Source organism: Spermophilus citellus, assembly GCF_964194105.1.
Source record: "Spermophilus citellus genome assembly, chromosome: 17".
NCBI lineage: Eukaryota > Metazoa > Chordata > Mammalia > Rodentia > Sciuridae > Spermophilus > Spermophilus citellus.
The window spans coordinates 37,300,390-37,318,950 of NC_138199.1; the positions used below are offsets into that span (position 1 = coordinate 37,300,390).

The 18,561-nt window shown below is 42.2% G+C and overlaps 1 protein-coding gene and 1 pseudogene across 2 annotated transcripts in view; one reads left to right on the forward strand and one right to left on the reverse strand.

Annotated features, from left to right (window-relative positions):
• LOC308636116 (protein SLFN14-like) overlaps positions 1-18,561 on the reverse strand; it is a gene marked incomplete at both ends in the record, with an annotated part of 462,924 nt that overhangs the window by 374,780 nt on the left and 69,583 nt on the right. The window lies entirely within an intron of this gene.
• Positions 12,700-13,179, forward strand: LOC308636761 (S-phase kinase-associated protein 1-like; annotated as a pseudogene). The gene has a single exon. The product of its transcript is annotated as an S-phase kinase-associated protein 1-like (transcript).

Below are 18,561 nucleotides of genomic sequence, written 5' to 3' on the forward strand. Positions count from 1 at the left end.
GTGATTTGTTACAGCATCCTGCATGTCCTAAGGCAGTCTGCCTTAGTCTGGGTATTTCTAATCCATTAGCTTGTGCCTTCGAGGCCACTGGGATTACTGCTTGGCTTTAGGTTGAAAACTAAAAGATCTTTGGGTTCATCAATAGGTATAGAGACTGTTGAGAGAAAAGTCCATCCCAGGTTGTCATCACTACCCAGAAAATGTTATCAGGAGTCATCATCTTCCTGGCCACTGCTGGATCAGTAGTAGGCACAAGTGCAAGATATTCCTCTTGTCTCTATGATTTCCTCATCTTGTGACCCAGACCCCAGAACACCTGATAATCCTACGTGAATGATGAGCACTCCATACAGAAAAGAGAGTCATAAATCCATGTAACAACAGTTGACAGGGACCAGACAAGCCTTTCAATACATGCCACCCCTCTACAGCATCAGAGTGATCACCATTCAACCTAGAATAGGGGGCTCTGTGCTTTGGACCAGGTGTGCTGTGTGACACTAATGCCTTCCTCCCACAGACCTCCCGTGTTCTTCCTTCTCCCCTTGGAATTTGCATTGCACTGAAATGTGCAGAGAATGGTTTTCAAACTACAGGAAATCTGTATTTTGAAAGTCACTTAAGATACCAGAAGGAAAGGCTCTGGGGCTTGCTTCGTGGTGTGGACACTGACCCTTGCAAGGTTCTGAGCACTCTCCATGCTCTGGAATGCCCACCTGGAAATTTCCCAGGCCCCTTCCATGGCCTGAGGTAAACCAGGACTAGCAGTGTCCTCCTGGGAAGCTGCTGAAACCTAGAGAAGATGGCCCATGTCCCATTTCTCTCATTTGGGATATACCACGACCTTCTATCCAAGGAACCCTGGGCCTATTGGATTGTCTGGGACCCTGTCGCTGGCTGTGGATCCCAGGAGAACACCCCACAGGACTATTTCTTTCACAGCATCAAGCCAGGTTGCACTTCCAGGACAGTGACAATAGGCTCTTAATCATTGACTCCAGTTATTTACTTTGACAATGGAGCCCAAACACGTTTGCTGGTAGAATTCACCACTGAAAACTTCTGATTCGAGGGTTTTCTTTTGGGGGATTGTTAGCTTGTTTTCATTAATTCAGTCTCCCTACTAGGTATTGACCTGTTTAGATTTTCTATTTCTTCCTGATTCAGTGTACATAGGTTGTGTTTCTAAGATTTTCTCCATTCCATCTCTATTTTCTAATTTGATGACATACTCTTGCTCGTAGTTCTCACTGATAATCTTTTATTTCTGAGAAAACCACTAGTAAATTTGTTTCTTTCCTTTCTGATTTTAGTACTTTCATTTTCTTTTTCCTTCTTATCAATCTAAGTAAAGATTTGCTGGATTTTGTTAAAAATAAAACAACTTTCATTTATTGTTTTCTACTTTCTACTCCATTATTTCACTTATTTCTGCTCTAATATTTATAATTTCCCATCTTCTGCTGACTTGTGATTAGTTCTTTCTTTTTTTCTTCCCTGTGTCTCTGAGGTCTAGTGTCAGGCTGTTGACTTGAGATCTTTCTTCACTTTCACTGTAGGTGTTTACACTATTCAAAGCCTCCCTGTAGAACTACTCTTACTAGATCTCTAAATTTTGGTATATTGTGTTTCGTTTTCATTTATCTCAAGATATTTACTAATTTTTCTTGTGATTTCTCATTTCTCATTTTCTCATTTCAGGAGTGTGCTATTTAATTTCTGTATATTTGTGATTTTTCCAGCTTTTTGCTTCTATTGGTTGCTCTCCCCCACCCCAAGAAGGTAGTGGAGATGGGAATAGGAAAGCAATAAAAGGAATTAGACTAATTTTCCTATGTTCATATATGCATATGCCACCAGTGAACTCCACCTCATGTACAACCACAAGAACAGGATCCTAATTAGAGTAAGTTATACTCATGTCTGTATAATATGTCAAAATATAATCTACTGTCATGTATATCTAAAGGACAAATGTTTTAAAAGTTATTATATTTTAAAAATTCTTGCATTTAATTTCAGAGATCTTTTCCCCTTTCCGATTTCTACTCAAATTGGCTCCTGAACCCTTCTTATAAAGGTTTCAACTCAATTATTGCATTTTTTAGCTCTATTTCTTCTTTGGGTTTCTTTTCATAATTTCTAACATTGTTGACATGGTCATTTTCCTTATATGTTTTTTCCTGAATTCCTTTAGTTCTTAATATACATTTCCTTTAGCTCTCTGGACAAATTTAAGACAGTTGTGGAATTTTGTTTGTATCTTTTTTCAACAGATGACTAAAATTTATGTGTATATAATGTAGGAAAGGTTGTTTTAAAATATGTGTATGTTGTGGGATGATTCAATTAAGGTAATTAACATATTCTTTATTTTACTGATGTACCTTTTTGTGGTGAGAACACTTAAAACCTACTCTCTGAGTAATTTTTCAAGAACACAATATGCTGCTATGACATGGAGTCACTGTTGTACGTGAAGACATGGGGGGAAAGACAATAATCATGCTATTAAACTATGGAAAATGCTCAGCATGGCAGGAATACACAGCTTTCTCTGCTTTTTTGAATAAAGATGTCACATTAAAACAATTACTGTTTGAAATTTCAACTGAAACGATTGTGCTTACCTAGCTTCTTGGTGATTCATCTCTACAGGGAGTCAAGAGTTCTCCTGTAGCCTCAGTTCTTCTGGGACCTGTCAGAGTTTTAAGTACCTGTTGGCCCTTTTTATGTCTTCATTTGAGAAATGTCTATTATGTTCATTTTATAACGAGGTTATTTGATGTCTCGCAATGTGTTGAGTTCTTTATATATTTTGGATAGTAGGCCCTTATCAGGAGTGTGGCTGCCAAGTACATCCTCCCACCCTGTAGGTTATCTCAATGTTTTGATTGTTTCCTTTCCTGTAGAGAAACATTTCAATTTGATGTAGTCCCATTCGTCTAGCTTAGGTTTTGTTATCTGCACTTTGGGGAACATATTTTTTAAAAAAATTATTGCCCAAACTAATGTCACAGAGCTTTTCTCCTTTGTTTTCATGTGCAAGTTCTCAGTTTCTGGTCTCCCACAAGTTTTTCATCTATTTTGAGTTGATTTATGTCTCTGGTGCAAGAAAAAGGGTCTTATTTTACTCTTCTCCACAAGTATATAAAGACACTTGTTTTTTGCAGCCTTTTTTTAAAATATGTCCAGGGGTCTTACCTTCCTCAGGGAGAGGTTCTGCCAAATTACTTTCTTCTTAAGCATGAGCTATGTTCCCCTGGTTTTCATGCCTGCAGAGCTTCGGCTGAAAATCGGGCATTTAAAACAAACTACCATGTCTCCCAATCTTTGCAGACCAGCTCTATGCCAGGGCAGCTCTTTACAGATGAGCTGATCCCATTCTGATCCCAGGGACCAGCTTGTTGAGGTCAAAGTTTAAAGTCTTCTCAGGTACATCATAAGCATTCACCCTGCCTATTCTGCACGGACTTTTCTCAATTCCTCCTAATAAATAGCTGCTTTTGAATGTCTTGATTACCCCCCAAATCTTCACCACCCTCTGCTCCTCTCCTGGGCCTTGGATTGTTCATACATATCCGCAGCTGTAATCTCTTGCCCCAGGCATCCACGGGTATGTAGTCTCCCTACAACCTTCACGTGCAGTGGCAGTTACATTTCCCCATGAAATGAGATCCAAGTTGGGTGGTCCAGAGACCTATCCTTCAGCCAGTCCTCAGGCAGGTTAGAACCCTGCCACTCAGGTTCGCTCTGGCCCTGCACTTCAAGGGAAGGGACTGCAAACAGTGCTGCTGCCCCCTGCAGCCTGAGACTTTGCCATGCCAGGGAGAGGAAGGGCAGGGGCAAGAAAAAACATCCCGACCTTCTCCACAGGTTTGAATGTGGCTGCTTCTTGATTGGGCATCTGCGTGGTTGCTGTAAACCTCTGACTTTGACTTCAGTCAGTTTCTGTTGCTTTGGATGTTTCCACAAGGGGAAAGCTTCCTAGTCTCCACTTTGCTGACATGAGCCCTCTCATTATTCTTTTCTTTCATTCTTTTTTCTGTTTTTTTTTTGTTTGTTTTCTTTTGTTTTTATTTTTCCATTTTGTTTTTTCGAGATGAGGCCTCACTATGTTGCCCTGACGGGCCTTGCCCTTCTTGGCACAAGCAACCATTTGGTCTCAGCCTCCCTAGGAGCTGGGACTACAGGTTTGTAACATCCTGCTGGCTCTATCCTCATTTCTAAATAATAAATTCAGTTTGTTAATAATTTGCTTTTATGATATTCCTCTCTTTTTCACGTTCTGCTTTCACATCATTGCTAGATTTTGTTCCCATCAACTTTTATGGTGACTTTATAAAATCAGTTGGGGATCCATCCTAGTTTTCTCTCCTCTAACATCATACCCAACATGGTAGCTTTCCGTGGCAGAGTTTACCAAGGTCTGTCACACTTGCAGAAACTAAAATAGAAAATTTTCAATCTTCCTATCTTATATAATCAGTTTTGGAAAATGATGATTACCTGTGTTTATAAAATCTTACAAACTACTGCATCATTTTATAGGTAGTATAAACATACTGTTAGGTAATTATTCCTGTATACATGAGAATTGAAGTTGCTTTCCAATGTTTATTTTCATAATTCTAAGACCTCAGCTCTGTTAGATTGAGACTCGGGTATTCAAATGACCTCATCGAATTTTCATGGAGCCCAAGAGTCCCCTGGCTAAGTACTTCAATTCTACATACAGATGTGGTTCACACATAAAGAAACAACCGCTTGGCCCCAGGTTGGAAGGCCACAGCAGATGGAAAGAAATGAAACCAGAGTGCAGAAAATAAGAACTGAAACCCTGGCTCAGAAAAAAAAAAAAATCATATAGGGGAAGAAACAGTCTGGACATGGAGAAATCAAGATTCAAGCTAAAACAAGAGGTTTTACCTGATCTTGTACATTTGGAATTAAATTAAGTATACAAAGTGTATATACACACTGTGAGTGGTTGATGGAGTTTGAATTACTGGAGCAGCTGATGAAATACTAACAATTGGAGACGTATTATCAAATGATTTCCTAAAGGATTGCATCAGACTTTCATTAGCAAGCTTCTCTTGGGCAGAAGGATTACAGGGCTCCACCCTGGGCCTGTGCAGGCTGCTGGTTCTGAGTCTATAACAAAGTAGCCGCCTGCCCTCAGGGGGGGGCCTGGAAAATCAGAGCTGTGTCCTAAGACATCCTGGGACCTGGGCATTCATTCAGATGGGTCCCCTAGGCCTGGGCCCCTCCAGGAAAGCACTGGAACAGAACTCTGACGGCTCCCCAAACAGTGAGGCTGCAGGAGAAGCCTTGACTCCTGGTAGAGGAACAATGGAGAAGCCAAGTAAGCAAAAAAAATTTCAGTTTAAATTTATAAGAAATGTTGTTTTAATGGGACATCATTATCCAAAAAAAGCAGGGAAACGTGTCTATTCCTGCCATGCTGAGCTTTCTCCACAGTATTAGGGCACAATTGGGGTCCTTTACCTCATTTCTTCGTATTTCTTACACAACAGGGGCAGCTGAAATATGAGTCACCTTCCTGTCGACCAGACAGAAAAGATCCTCCATCTCTATTTCAAGAAGGGCAAGAGAGTCAGTTTCACTTCTGCTCAGTGACGCATTTGAATTTCTCCATCTTAGGTTCATGCCCTTCCAGGAGGAATATGGTCCCTCATCTCATACTGTAGCCTCTAGAAGTAGACTGCTGTCACCTTTCCTCCCAGCCCCCATTCCAACACCCTCTGCATCTGGCCCTGCTATTAGGGACACTTCTGGTTCATCCACAATAAGCAAAAGGAGCAGCAGTCAATCACACCTGCCTCCCCACCCCCAACATGCCTAAGGAGCCTTCTCATACCACCCGGGAACTCGGAACTAGTGGCAGCTGTAGAAGAGGCTCCTTTAGGGGAACTTGTGGGCTGGGCTGGGTCCTTGGCCATCTCAGTCCAACACTCATGACTACGTACAATTTTCACCATCCAAAATCAGTCTTCGGGCATATATCTGAGACACAATCCTTTAAAAAAAAATAAGCTGGAGACTGGACTCCACCAAGTCCCTAGTACCTTAAACTCAATGGCCTCCATGAACCCTTGGGTCTGGGTTCACAAGTTAGTTGCTTCCTCTAAATTCCTTCATTCCCTTGATGGTGGGAGAATTCTGTGAGGTGTGAAGTCAGGTAGAACTGCACAAAAGTGGCACCCAACTGACAGGAGAGACTAAGGAACATTCCTGGCCCCTCCTTGCTTACCAGTGCCACGTTCCATGGCATCTGAGAGGACAATGTGGCCATCTTTCTCCTTTTCTAGTTCAGGAACTTTGGGCAGGGAACTCCTGTGCTTGCTTTTTCTTTCTGGACCTAGACTGCAGTTCTTCAGTGACACCCCCGCATTTCCTCAACTCCACTCAAGTGCAGATCTCTAGGAGGATGGGGCACCCGAGGTGCCCTGGAGACCACATAGCCTGACCTGCACACTCGGCCAGTGCCTCTCTAACCCCATCTCCTAAACCACAGACCCCGACTCCCTGTCCCAGAGCTGTTGAAGGTCTCCCCTGTCCAAGCAGGGACCAAAGTCCTTCTGGCACACCATACCCCGTGGTCCAGAGTTCAAGGAGCCAAGTCCTCAATGTCCTGTTAAGGTTTGGGAGAAGGTGATATGAACACTCCAACAAAGGAGCCAAGTTTCCTACTAAAAAGAGACCCCAGTCAGTCTGGAGACCAGGGTTGGGTGAGGGTCTTCCAGAAAGAGGTGGAGTCGGGCTGCTGGTGCCCCACCTCGCCCCAGAGCCAGATGCCTAGACCTGGGGGTGGGAGTAGAGTAGAAAACTAAGGATGGAAAATGTGGCTAAAGAGCAGGCCTCACTTTCCAGGGCATTGCCCCCTGAAACAAGACCCCTTGCAAACACCAGTGCACCCAGTGCATGCACTGGCCCTTGCATAGCAGGTGAACGCAGGTGCCGGAAAAACGCAGCCAGAAAAGAGAGCACCCTGCCTCAGAAACTTTCTTACCCAGGCAAAGTGGAGAGGGAAACCTACCGAGCCCTTCTAAGTGTGGAGACAGGGTAGTTGCCCGTAGATCCTTCCAGCTCTTCTGCTTTCTGTTTCCTGCACCCTGGTACCTTGCACAATCAGCGCGACTCTCTCACAGAATTTTCTAGATCCCGCCTTCTATCGGGCTCATGACACTCCAGGAAGTGAGGGCACTATGCTCAATTGCACAATTGTCATTTGATTTGTCAAATTCGAAGAAGTATCTCCCTGTAGCGGGGTAACTCAGTATTTCCAAACTTTACTCGCATTCGCAGGTCACTTGCTGTCACGTTGCTTAAAATCCCAGGTGCCTCCAGCAACAGGGAGGACAGCTGTCAATGCCTAACCCAGGGGCAAGGAGAGGCTGCTCCACAGAAGGCAGAGTCCAATGCCTAGAGCTTGTAGAACAAGGAGCATCGTGGGGACATCCTTTCACTGAGAGTCTACTATGGCTCCTGGGGTGTGACACAGCCTACCTGCCTCTTGTTTCCCCTGGCTCTGGTCGACATTATGGGGGTACGTTTCTCTAGCTTAGCACTTCTCAAACCGATACCAGAAATCACAAGTCACCGGAAACCACAGCTTTCAAATGCTCAGAGGTACAAATGGCAGTGGCGAGTGTACAAGTCTGAGTTGCTCTCACTCAGGAGCTCCTCCCCAGAGCCCACTGGGACTCAGCTGCAGACTGTTGGAGATAGTCTCTGCTGCACATCTACCCAGGAGGCAAAGCAGACCACCTGTTCACAACACAGATCCTGAGAGCGCAGAGCTGGGCCTCATCTCAGTTCTTCCTCACGTCAGTGAGAAGAAATGGTTTCACTGAGGCGAAGAAACTCCTCTTCAGGAATTGACTTAAAAAACAGTAGAGCAGGAACTTTCCCAGAGCACAAGATAACTTCCAAGATGTAAGCTGACAAATAATAAGTGTATCCATAACAAAGTGGGTGGGAGGCACATCATCTCCCTAGTACACAAAATTCATGCAACTTTTAAATCCTGTTATAATGACCTCTGGAGTATTGAGGGGACAGCACACATGGAATGCATTTAAGGACTAAAGTAGAACAGAAGTAAGAGTGTGTGCACACTCCTACCTACTCAGAGAATGCTAACAGGAGCGTACAAACCCCTGCGTGCTGCTCCCAAAACATACTTCATTCTTTCTCCCCTCAGAGGTAAGACACCTCACAAATTTCACATTTAACATTCCCCTGTTTTTCTGTATAGTTTCACCATAGTTTAAAACACATGAGGTTTGATTTCACATGATTTTAAATGGCAGGTCACAAAAATGAAATTGTAAACTCTCCGTTGTTCCTTGACATTCTTCTCACAAAGGCAGTATCTAAATCCCTTCCTCTTGAAAGAGTGCCAATCTTGGTATCCTGCTTGTAACCAAGAGAGTCAGGCATCAGCCATGCTGTGTCACTTCCAAGGATTGATTTGAAAAGACAGTAGAACTACCCCTAAGGCCTCTGCAGGATTGTGTGTGTGTGCGTGTGTTTGTTGTGCATGTGTGTTGGCAGGGAGGACAACTAAGGACCCCCCAGCTGTGGATGTCTCTGCATCATCAACCACACACAGGTAAAGGAGTCTTTGGATGATTCCAGCCCCATTAGTCAAGCTGTTCCACCAAAAGTGAAGGCAGCAGAAACAAGGCTCCCCCACTGTGCTCTGCATCTTTTCCAGACCCTCAGGATCCCTGAGTCTAATAAATGTTTATTTTGTACTGGCTAAGTCCCAGGGGAATTTGTTACACACCCGTAGTAACTGGAGCAATACTATGTGCATCTTCTGCAATCTTCCTACCTTTTTCCACCAACATTATGTTCCTGATGCATAGTCCTCAGTAGAAAATGGTGGCTCACATGAGAAGCCCAAGTGTAATCTACCAGATGCCACAATGCAGCACTGTCTTCACCTTCTCCTTGATCTAAGTACTTTCCAACCCTTGGCATTTTTGCACTTACTCATTTTTCTCAACCATGAAAGTTTCAGTTTACTTCTCTCTGAGCAACAATCATAGATTGGTGGGTAACAACAAATTGTGCTGAAAATATCTATAGATCAATTAGGAAGCAATTGACATCTTTATGAGATTACAATTTGCAATCCAAGAACACAACACAGCTCTGTCATTTACATTGTCTTCAGTGCCTTACAATTTAGTTATATACGATTTTCTGTGATATTCTTGCACAACTTTTGCTGCATTTATTCGGATGCCCTTTATTTTGAGGCAGTTTAAATGATATATTTAAAAATATTTTCTGCTGTTTTCAAAATAATACAGTTGTTTCTCATTCTTTGATATCTAGATCTAACAAATTCACATGCTATTCTAATTCTAATGAGATTTCTTTTTTCTGCATAGTCAATGAAATTACTTTCTTCCCAGAATCTTATCACCTTTTCTTTCTCTTACTCAAATGCATGACTAGGCCCTCTAGTGCAACACTGAACAGAAGTGATGATGTAGCCACTAATATGACGGCCCCTATCTTCAGGGCACATCTCAACAGTTCCTCATTATGAAAAATGATTGCTGTATGTCCTTCTAGTAAATGCCTTTGCCCATTTCCAAAAGCTTCTTTGTGTTTCTAATTTGTTAAGAGTCCTGAATGGATATTGAACTTTATCAAAGACTTTTTCCTCATCTACTCCAACTTTCATGATTTTTCTCTTTTAATCTGAGGTGAGTTACAGTGATTTTCTGATGCTAATATCAACACTGAATTCCTAACTTTACTCACCTTAAACGTGATCTGTTATCATTTTTCCATTCTGTTGGATATGGTTTGCTAATCTATTGGGGATTTTTCATGTACATATTTGAGTGATGATCATGTGTGATGTTCCTCTTGTTCTGTATCTAACTTGTCATCTATAATGTTAGCCTCATACAAAAAGGAAGTGGGTTCTCTTTTTCTATAACTGGAAGACTTTGTGTAAGGTTGATGTTCTCTTTATCTTCCTGCCCCCATTCCAGGAATTGAACCCAAGCTCTGTACCTCTGAGCTATATCCTTGGCCATTTTACTTTAGTTTGAGACAGAGACTCCCTAAGGGCCCAGGCTGGTCTGGAACTTTCAATTCTCCTGCCTCCGTCTGGTGATGGAACTGTAATTACAGGAGTGGGCCACCACTCTCTCTTCCTTAAACCTATTAAAACTTCCTTTGATGATTGTGGGCAAATGTTTTACTACTAATTCATTCACTATCCGTGACTATAGAATTTCTATTTTAATCCATGAGTTAAAACTACTTTTAAATTCTGGCACATGTGAAAACTTTGTATTTACCATTCCATTAACTAGTTTCTAAGGTATTTCCGTTGGTGGGTCTAAGAATAGAGCTGGTATAAGATCTGTCCTGGGAACTCTGTTGAATATTTTGTAATTAGAGAAATTCCCAAATATCAGTGCTATGAAGCAAAACCTCCCCTACAAGATAATCATAATTACAAATGGGATACTATTAATTTGCCAGTGGGTACACAAACCATAGATCATCTTATCAAAGTAATCAAAGTTAATATCAGTAATTGAATGAATCAAAATCACATTCATTCTGATGTGATACACTGAGGTGCGTGGTATTCTTGCTAAGCATGCATAAGCTGAATATAAACATAAGGAACCATGAGATGACCCACAGAAATTGATAAATTGCAAAACAATGGACCCATGCCCTCAACAGTATTTATATATTATGAGAGATAAAGACTGAAGGAGGATTCCACATTAAGTCAGACTAAAAGGAATGAAAGGCTAAAAAGTCAGGTGTAATCCTAGGTAGAATCTTAGAGAAAAATCTGTTCTGCTTCTTGCCATGAAGATGATTTGGGGACAATCAATACAATTCACCAAAGGTACTTTAGGTAGTAGTACTGGATCAGTGTTAACATCCTGATATTGATCGTTGTCCTGTGAACACCCTTAATTTTAGGAAACAACCACTGAAAGTTAAAGGGATGTGATAAGTTAAATGTGTCCCCTAAGGTCCCTGTGTTGGAAACTCCCCAATCAACAGTGTTGAGAGAAGGGACTTTTGAGAGGTGATTAAGAAGACCATAATGTCCCCATTATCTTAGGAGTGGCGCCTTATAAACGGATGCATCTGGTCACTATTTAAGGTATGGTCAGCCTGACTCGATTTGCACTTGCCAAGAATCCTCAGGCCAACAAGTTCCCCTGAATGCATTTCCCTTGGTGAGGAGACCTGAGATCCTGCCACAGCCATCTCTTCTCCTTCAACCCATCCCACCTGGGAAGGGCACGATGTCACAGATGCTTCAGCTGTGCCTGCCTGCCTCCCTACCCCACATTTCTCTGTGGCCCTCCACAGCTCCAGGAATGCAGAAGTGGTGCCTGCCCCACCCATTTTCCCCAGAGTTGAAGACCAGACTGGAATCTGGTCTTCAGCCGCAGCTAGGGGGCGCTGCCCTCGCCGTTCACTAACAACTGACCAGACCCGCCAAGATCCGGGAAAATCGAAAGCTACCAAAGCAAAAGAAACCAGATAAACTCCTTTGCGGAGTGGGGGAGGGGAGGTTCTCATTCAGCATCTGCCGCGGCACTGGGAGCATCTTCAAATTTCCCGCGCAAGAAATCTGGGCACTCGGGTTGGTCATTAGATTCCGCCCTTTGCAGGGTGGGGGAATGAAGTCCCCTGGGAGCCAGAAGTTGTCACCACCGGGAGGGGAGCTCCTCCGAACTAAGGACGCCCCCGGGTGCCCGAGAAACACGTCCCACTCACCAAGTAAAGTCAACCCTGGGAGAACTAGTTAAGAATGATTCCTTTTTACTTTGAAATGTTACAGACGTACGAAAAGGTACTCTACGCCGGTGCCTCCAGGATCCCGCTGAGGAAGAGAAAGGCTCCTGCAACTGGGGCGTCCTGGGGACTCCTCCCCTCCTCCCGTCTCCGCCCTCCCCTTTCCCTCTTGTGACTCCCCTACCTCCCTTGTCCCTCCCTCCCCCACCAGACCGCCTCCCCTTCTTCCAGGCAGGAGCCAGCAGAAGCTGGAGTCTGGGTCCTGCCCCACATCCACGGGGCATTTACAGTGACTGTCTGGTGTCGCTGTGCAGGTGGGGGACCCAGGTTTGCTGCCCTCGCCAGGTCTGGGAGAGCTCAGCGCTTGTGTTTCTTCCCTGCTGGTTGAAAGCAGGACTGCCTTCAGGTCTCCTCTCTGCACCCTCTCCAGGTCTTCAGCTGAAGGGGCTGAGTGATTCTGGGTGACAGGTGCTGGAGATCACCCATCCCCATCTGCAAAAAGTTACTGAGACCGCAAAAGGTTTCATCATTTCCTCAGAGAAATAGGACGGCTTCAAATTTCACTGGGACAGAATAAGCAGAATAACTCTGTAGCCCCAGGTACTTGGCCATTTCCTGAGGTTATCATCACATATGACTGCACATAGGGTGTGACACTACATCGTGTACAACCAAGGAAATGAAAAGGTGTGCTGCAATTGTGTACGATGAATCAAAATGCATTTTCTGATGTCATATGTACCTAATTCAAATTAATTAATTAATTAATTTTTAAAAAGAAAAAGTCTATGTAAGCTTTTTCTTTCCTTGTGTGGACGCTGCCCCGCCCCGTTCACCTGAGTTCGCTGTCTTTTGAGACCAAACACCATGCCTTCAATTACATTGCAGAGCTCTGATGGGGAGATATTTGAAGTTGATATAGAAATTGCCAAACAATCTGTGACAATCAAGACCATGTTGCAAGATTTGGGAACGGATGACGAAGGTGATGACCCAGTTCCTCTACCAAATGTTAATGCAGCGATATTTGAAAAGGTCATTCAGTGGTGCACACACCACAAGGATGACCCTCCTCCTCCTGAGGAATATGAGAACAAAGAAAAGCAAACAGAATATATCCCTGTTTGGGACTAAGAATTCCTGAAACTTGACCAAGGAACACTTTTTGAACTTCTTCTGGCTGCAAACTACTTAGACATCAACGGTTTGCTTGATGCTCCATGCAAGACAGTTGCCCACATGATCAAGGGGAAAACTTGGAGATTCGCAAAAACTTCAATATCAAAAACAACTGAAGAGGAGGAAGCCCAGGTACTCAAAGGGAACCAGTGGTGTGAAGAGAAGTGAAATGCTGGACCTGACGCTGCAACACTCTAAGGATTGTTCCAAATAGTAGTTGCACTGCTCTGTTTATAATTGTTAGTACTAGACAAACAGGAGAAATGAAGAAGCAAATCAGTTGTATTAGCATAAAACTGTCCTTACTGCATGTGTGGTTTGAGTACAGACTCCAAACCTATGGCTGAATTTCTTCTAGTGTGAGAGAAAGTTTCTTTCTTTCTTTATTCTGAATACAACGGAACTGTGGGTTCTCTGTAGAAAGGGGAATTTTGGGCTTTCCCTCCTTTTGTAAAGCAATTTCTGCCTAGTTTATTGTCCAGTTAACTTGGGTGAGCTTTGAAAAGTTGGCAAAATAATTTCTGAAATGGAATTAACAAAATATTATCTTTATTCATGAGTTGGAAACTGGAAAAAGGCTACTTGAAAGTAAATGTTCTGAGTTGGGGTTCTTAGGATGTCTTCCAGCCTCCTGGAGTCAATCAGTACCACTGGGATAGATTAGCCTGTATGTAGCAGGGCTTCCTTAATTGGACCAGAGAACTTGGTTTTTTTTTTTTTTTTCAAGCAGGAACAAACTTTATTTCCGAACTCAGCTAATGCCACCCACAGGGCCCTGCCAGGAACTCCACACCAACCAGAACTCTCAAACTTGTTTTTTTTTTTTTTTTCTTTTTCTTGAATGTCAGCTTTGAATATGTTGCCTAGAGACTCATTTATTACCCAGTTTGTGGATTTGGAGGGGAGAAATGTAACTAGACATTTGGATAGCTTTTCAATTAAAAAAAGACATTTAATTCATGGGGTCTGTCATCTTTTAAAAAACTATGTTCCCATATGGGGAAAACTCTTCATACTCCTTGCACGTAAAAAGTAACTTTAACATTGAAATATGTGGCAAAACCCAGAAAACATTCATCATGAGTGCAAGGTACTTTCAATAAAATAAAATAATAGTAGTTTACAGATTTTATCCTTCCCTACTATGCTCCCCTTTTCTTTCCTAGTTATCATTATCTGTATTCATATGTGCCGCAGTCTGGCTGGGCACAATTCAGGAGCCACTTGTCAAAAGAAACAAACTTTATTTTTTAGAACACACGCCAAACCACAGAGCTCCTCAGGAAAAACCCTCAGAGCCCAACTGCCACCAGCTTCCCACAAGCCTCTCAAACTCCCCCACTCCTCCTGCTCTTGAGGCTGATTGGCTGGGTCATGTGGGCAGAGCCAAAAAAAAGTCCCCCAGCTCTGTGGTCTGAAAGGGCGGGGAAACAGCCCAATGAGCATCACCGCAGAGGAGCCAATCAGTTGGCAGCTAGAAGTTTGCTGGGGCAGCTGTGAGCCAATCATCAGCTGACAGCTAGAAGTTTGCTGGCAGCTGGAAGTTTGCTGGGGCCCCTTCCGCTGTGGCTCTCAACACATATGTAATTTTATTGTATTTTCTTTACACTTCCTGTGAGTTGTTCTGGTGAAGGTTATCATGATAGTAGCTTGCTTCACTTCTTCTCCCATTTGTCCCAAATTCATCTTGCCTAATAATATCCCATATGTAGACTCCAAAAATTTTTTTTAAAAACTATGTAAACCAGTGATAGTCATTCCACCTTCGCTCAGCTCTGGAAGGCCTTGTTTGGGGTCGTCTATTGGCATATTTATTGTAGGTAATACACCCATGTGACTTCATAGCTTCCTGGGGCTATTTTGAAATTCCTAAGCAATGCAAAAGTCTTGAAAGTGTCTTCTTTGCATCTTCATTCACACGTTGGAGCATCACAGAGAAGATAACTACTTTGTGGAGCCTGCATTCAGGGAACAATTTTCACAAAGGCAATACCTTAATTAGAAGCTTCACGGTTGATTTTTTCCTATTCATCCTACCACATAATAACACAGCCTTCCAAAACATCCTTCAAAGTCTTGATAGAGAGTCATAAATTATTTAAGTACTACACATTTCTGGCTGAATTTTAATTTGAATGTCTTTTTTCTTTTTTCTTTTTTTTTTTTTTTTGGTACTGGAGATTGAACTCATGGGGTGCTTAATCACTGAACCACACCCCAGCCCATTTTATTTCTTTTATATTCTATTAGAAATGTATGGTTATACACAGTAGTTGGTTTTGTCCCACAGACTCATATATACGTGGAAATTGATTTCAGTTCATGATCCTTCCTGTTTCCTCTCCCTTTTCCCTTCTGGGCTACCCTCTCCTTTTCTGTTTTTTATTTTGATATAGGGTCAGGGTGTCGCTAAGTTCCTTAGGGCCTTGTTAAGTTGCTGAGTCTGGCTCTGATTGCAATCCTCCTGCCTCAGCCTCCTGGCTGGCTGGGATTACAGGCCTGAACCACCACCAGGCTGAATCTCTTACCTCTTTATCAGCACCAGGACCACACTCCCAAAAACATGTTCCCATTTCTCAAACCCAAAACACTTTTAGAGAGAGAAATGGCTAATATTTGAAAGATGAAATATTATTTACATTTAATTAGATTGTCATGTTTATATGTTTTTCTACTCTGATTTTGCATTTACTTTTGAGTAAAGATTTTCTCTTTTGCAATGTTTTTAACCAGAAAGCATCATGAGATTCAGAGTTCTGAAGAGATTTTCCAGACCAAACAATGCATTTCACAAACTTGTGCAAGTTTTGGAGACTTGTGTCTTTTTCATAACCACTCAGCTTATATATTCTGATTTTCTTCATGCCTGGAATGTTTCTTAAAGAGTTAGGATGTTTACAGAATAAGAGGTGGTGTTTTAGTTTTTATTTGTTTTCCCATGGGAATCTTGGAAACCCCCACTACTAGATTTATATAAGCAGTTAGTAATATGTCAACTGATCAATATACATCCATAGAATTGAAGACAAGCTAAGACCTCTGAAGATAGGCTGTTGTTCAAAGGACACTGTTCCTATACTTCACCTTGGTATTCTCTACACTTCACAAGGAATAAACAGCCTTTGCAACGGTGTTACTTCACCATCTTAGAAAGTTTAGGATCCCTATTGGAGGCACAGGTTACCCCAGGTCTCTTCATTCAACCTACCAGCCCACTAGCAGTACAGAAGAGGAAGTTATTGGATGCTTAGCAGCATACCTGGCTTTAACCCATCAGGTACCATTAACACTCCCTATAGTTGTGACAACTAAAAACAACTTTATAGACATTATGTACCTTAAAAGGCAAAATACCCTCCCCCTCTACCTTGTCGAGAACCTCTGCTCTAGTGAAGCATTGAACATTTACTATTATTATTATGAATGTTATTGTTTATACCAAGGATTGAACCCAAGGCATTTCTCCACTGCCCACATCCCCAGCACTTTTTAAAAATATTTTATTTAGGGCCTTGCTAAATTGCTGAGGCTGGCGTTGAACTCACAATCCTCCTGCCTCAGCCTCCCCGACCACTAGGATTATGGGCGAGTGCTACCACATCTAGCCACACTCATTTTAATAATGAGAACACCATGGCTGCTCTACAGAAGTATAATGCAAGATACTTACATCGTTTAAAATTTTCCAGTAACCACATTTTTTAAAGAGTATATATAATGATTTGAAAATATAATGATTATAAAATATAATGAAATGGTTATAAAATACAATAATGATAAAAACATGATGAAGGGGATATTTTCATTCTCCATACCAAATTATTGAATCCAGTGCAGATTCATGCTCACACCATATCCCAATTTGGACCAACCACACTGCAAGTATTCATCTGCCACCTGTGGTCAGTATGTGCCAGGATGGACAGTACAGATGACAAAAGCTTCAAAGTCAGCAGCAACAAAGTAAGCTAACAAGTAGCAACCAGCACAGCCAGTGTCCAGATCCTGGTTTCTGCTACCATTCTCCACTGAAGGACGCAGAGCTCCACGGACAAATGGATGACCCTGGGGCTGAGGCAGGACCTAGGAGATGGGCCTCAGTTGTATCTGATTTAATGCACTCAGAAAGAAATAAGAAATATTTTCCTCCCTATTTTGCTGAAACTAGAGGAGCCTAGGATTTCAAGGAGAGCTCCTAGAATTCCTTGAGTAAACACAGATGGGAGAACAACAGGCAGAAAAGCTCAAAGCTTAGAACATGGGAATACATTCACAGTAAGTGAAATATCAGTCCCGTAATATTCCAGATTCCCATCAGTTATCCAGATATTTTCTGGCTAGTGCTTAGAACAACCTTTCAGAATGTTTGGACCAGAATAAAGCAAATAAATAATTGCATTAACATTGTCAATGATTTTTGTTATTATTGTGGTTTTTGTTGTCTTTTTCTGGTGCTGGAGCTTTACATTGGGTCTCACAAATGCTAAGCATGCACTCTGCCCCTGAGCTACACTCCTACCCTGTGCTAAGATTTAGTGCCAGTATTTTTAGACGGAAGGCTAACTATATGATTGTAATGATGTTCTTGGTCTGCAATAAGGAAATACCACTGACGGAGTGGCTTCAACTTCAGAAATTCATTTCCCATAGTTCTGGTGGCTGGGAAGTCCAAGATCAAGGTGGTTTCACCCTGTACTTCCTCTCTTGGCCTGCAGGTTTCTGCCCTCTGTGTGCTCAGAGGACCTCTTGTCTGTGCACACAGGAAGAAGAAGCAAGTTCTCTGGCATCTCTTCTTCTAAGGACACTATCCTATAGATCAGGGTCTTGCCCACATGGTATCTTTAACCTGATTTAATTCCATGACGGCCCCATCTGCACACTGGGCACAAGGGCTGTCATGTGTGAATGTGAGAGTGAGGACATACAAACATTCAGCTCATAACATTCAGCTCACTATGCTATGAAAGAGAAGGAGGACAATCACTGAGTCAATACTTTTATTCTTCCCTCCCTACTTATGTATTGCCAGGGTCCTGCCCTAGCGGGGTCCAGGGAGTCCTGAAGGATGAGTGACGTTGGCGAAAAGATGAGACAGGAGTCGTTCCGTTCGAGCAATCTCCAGAGAGAGAGAGCTAATGCAGCTTTCTCTGGGTCATCTTTTATTACAATTTTTCTCATCATTATAGATTCAGAATACATCATTGATTATACAATTTAAAACTTTGGCAAGACATGACATTTCCTTAACCATGATTGGGGGTACAAAAAATGTAACATTAATTTACATTTTTCCAGGATATGACCTTCAGTTATGTAATTATTAAAAGTACAGAATCATTAATAAAATACATCACTAATTTACATTTTTCAGATTTTTCCCAAGATTTACTATTTTTCCCAAGATGTTATTTTCTTATTAACTAATGCCAAACTACGTAACCAGACTCTAAGTCTCCTAACCAATCATTAACCTAAAGTACACTTGTACTTTATTTCTTAATCTAAAATTCCCATCTAAAAAAGTCCCTTTAAATCTTATATTTAAAATAT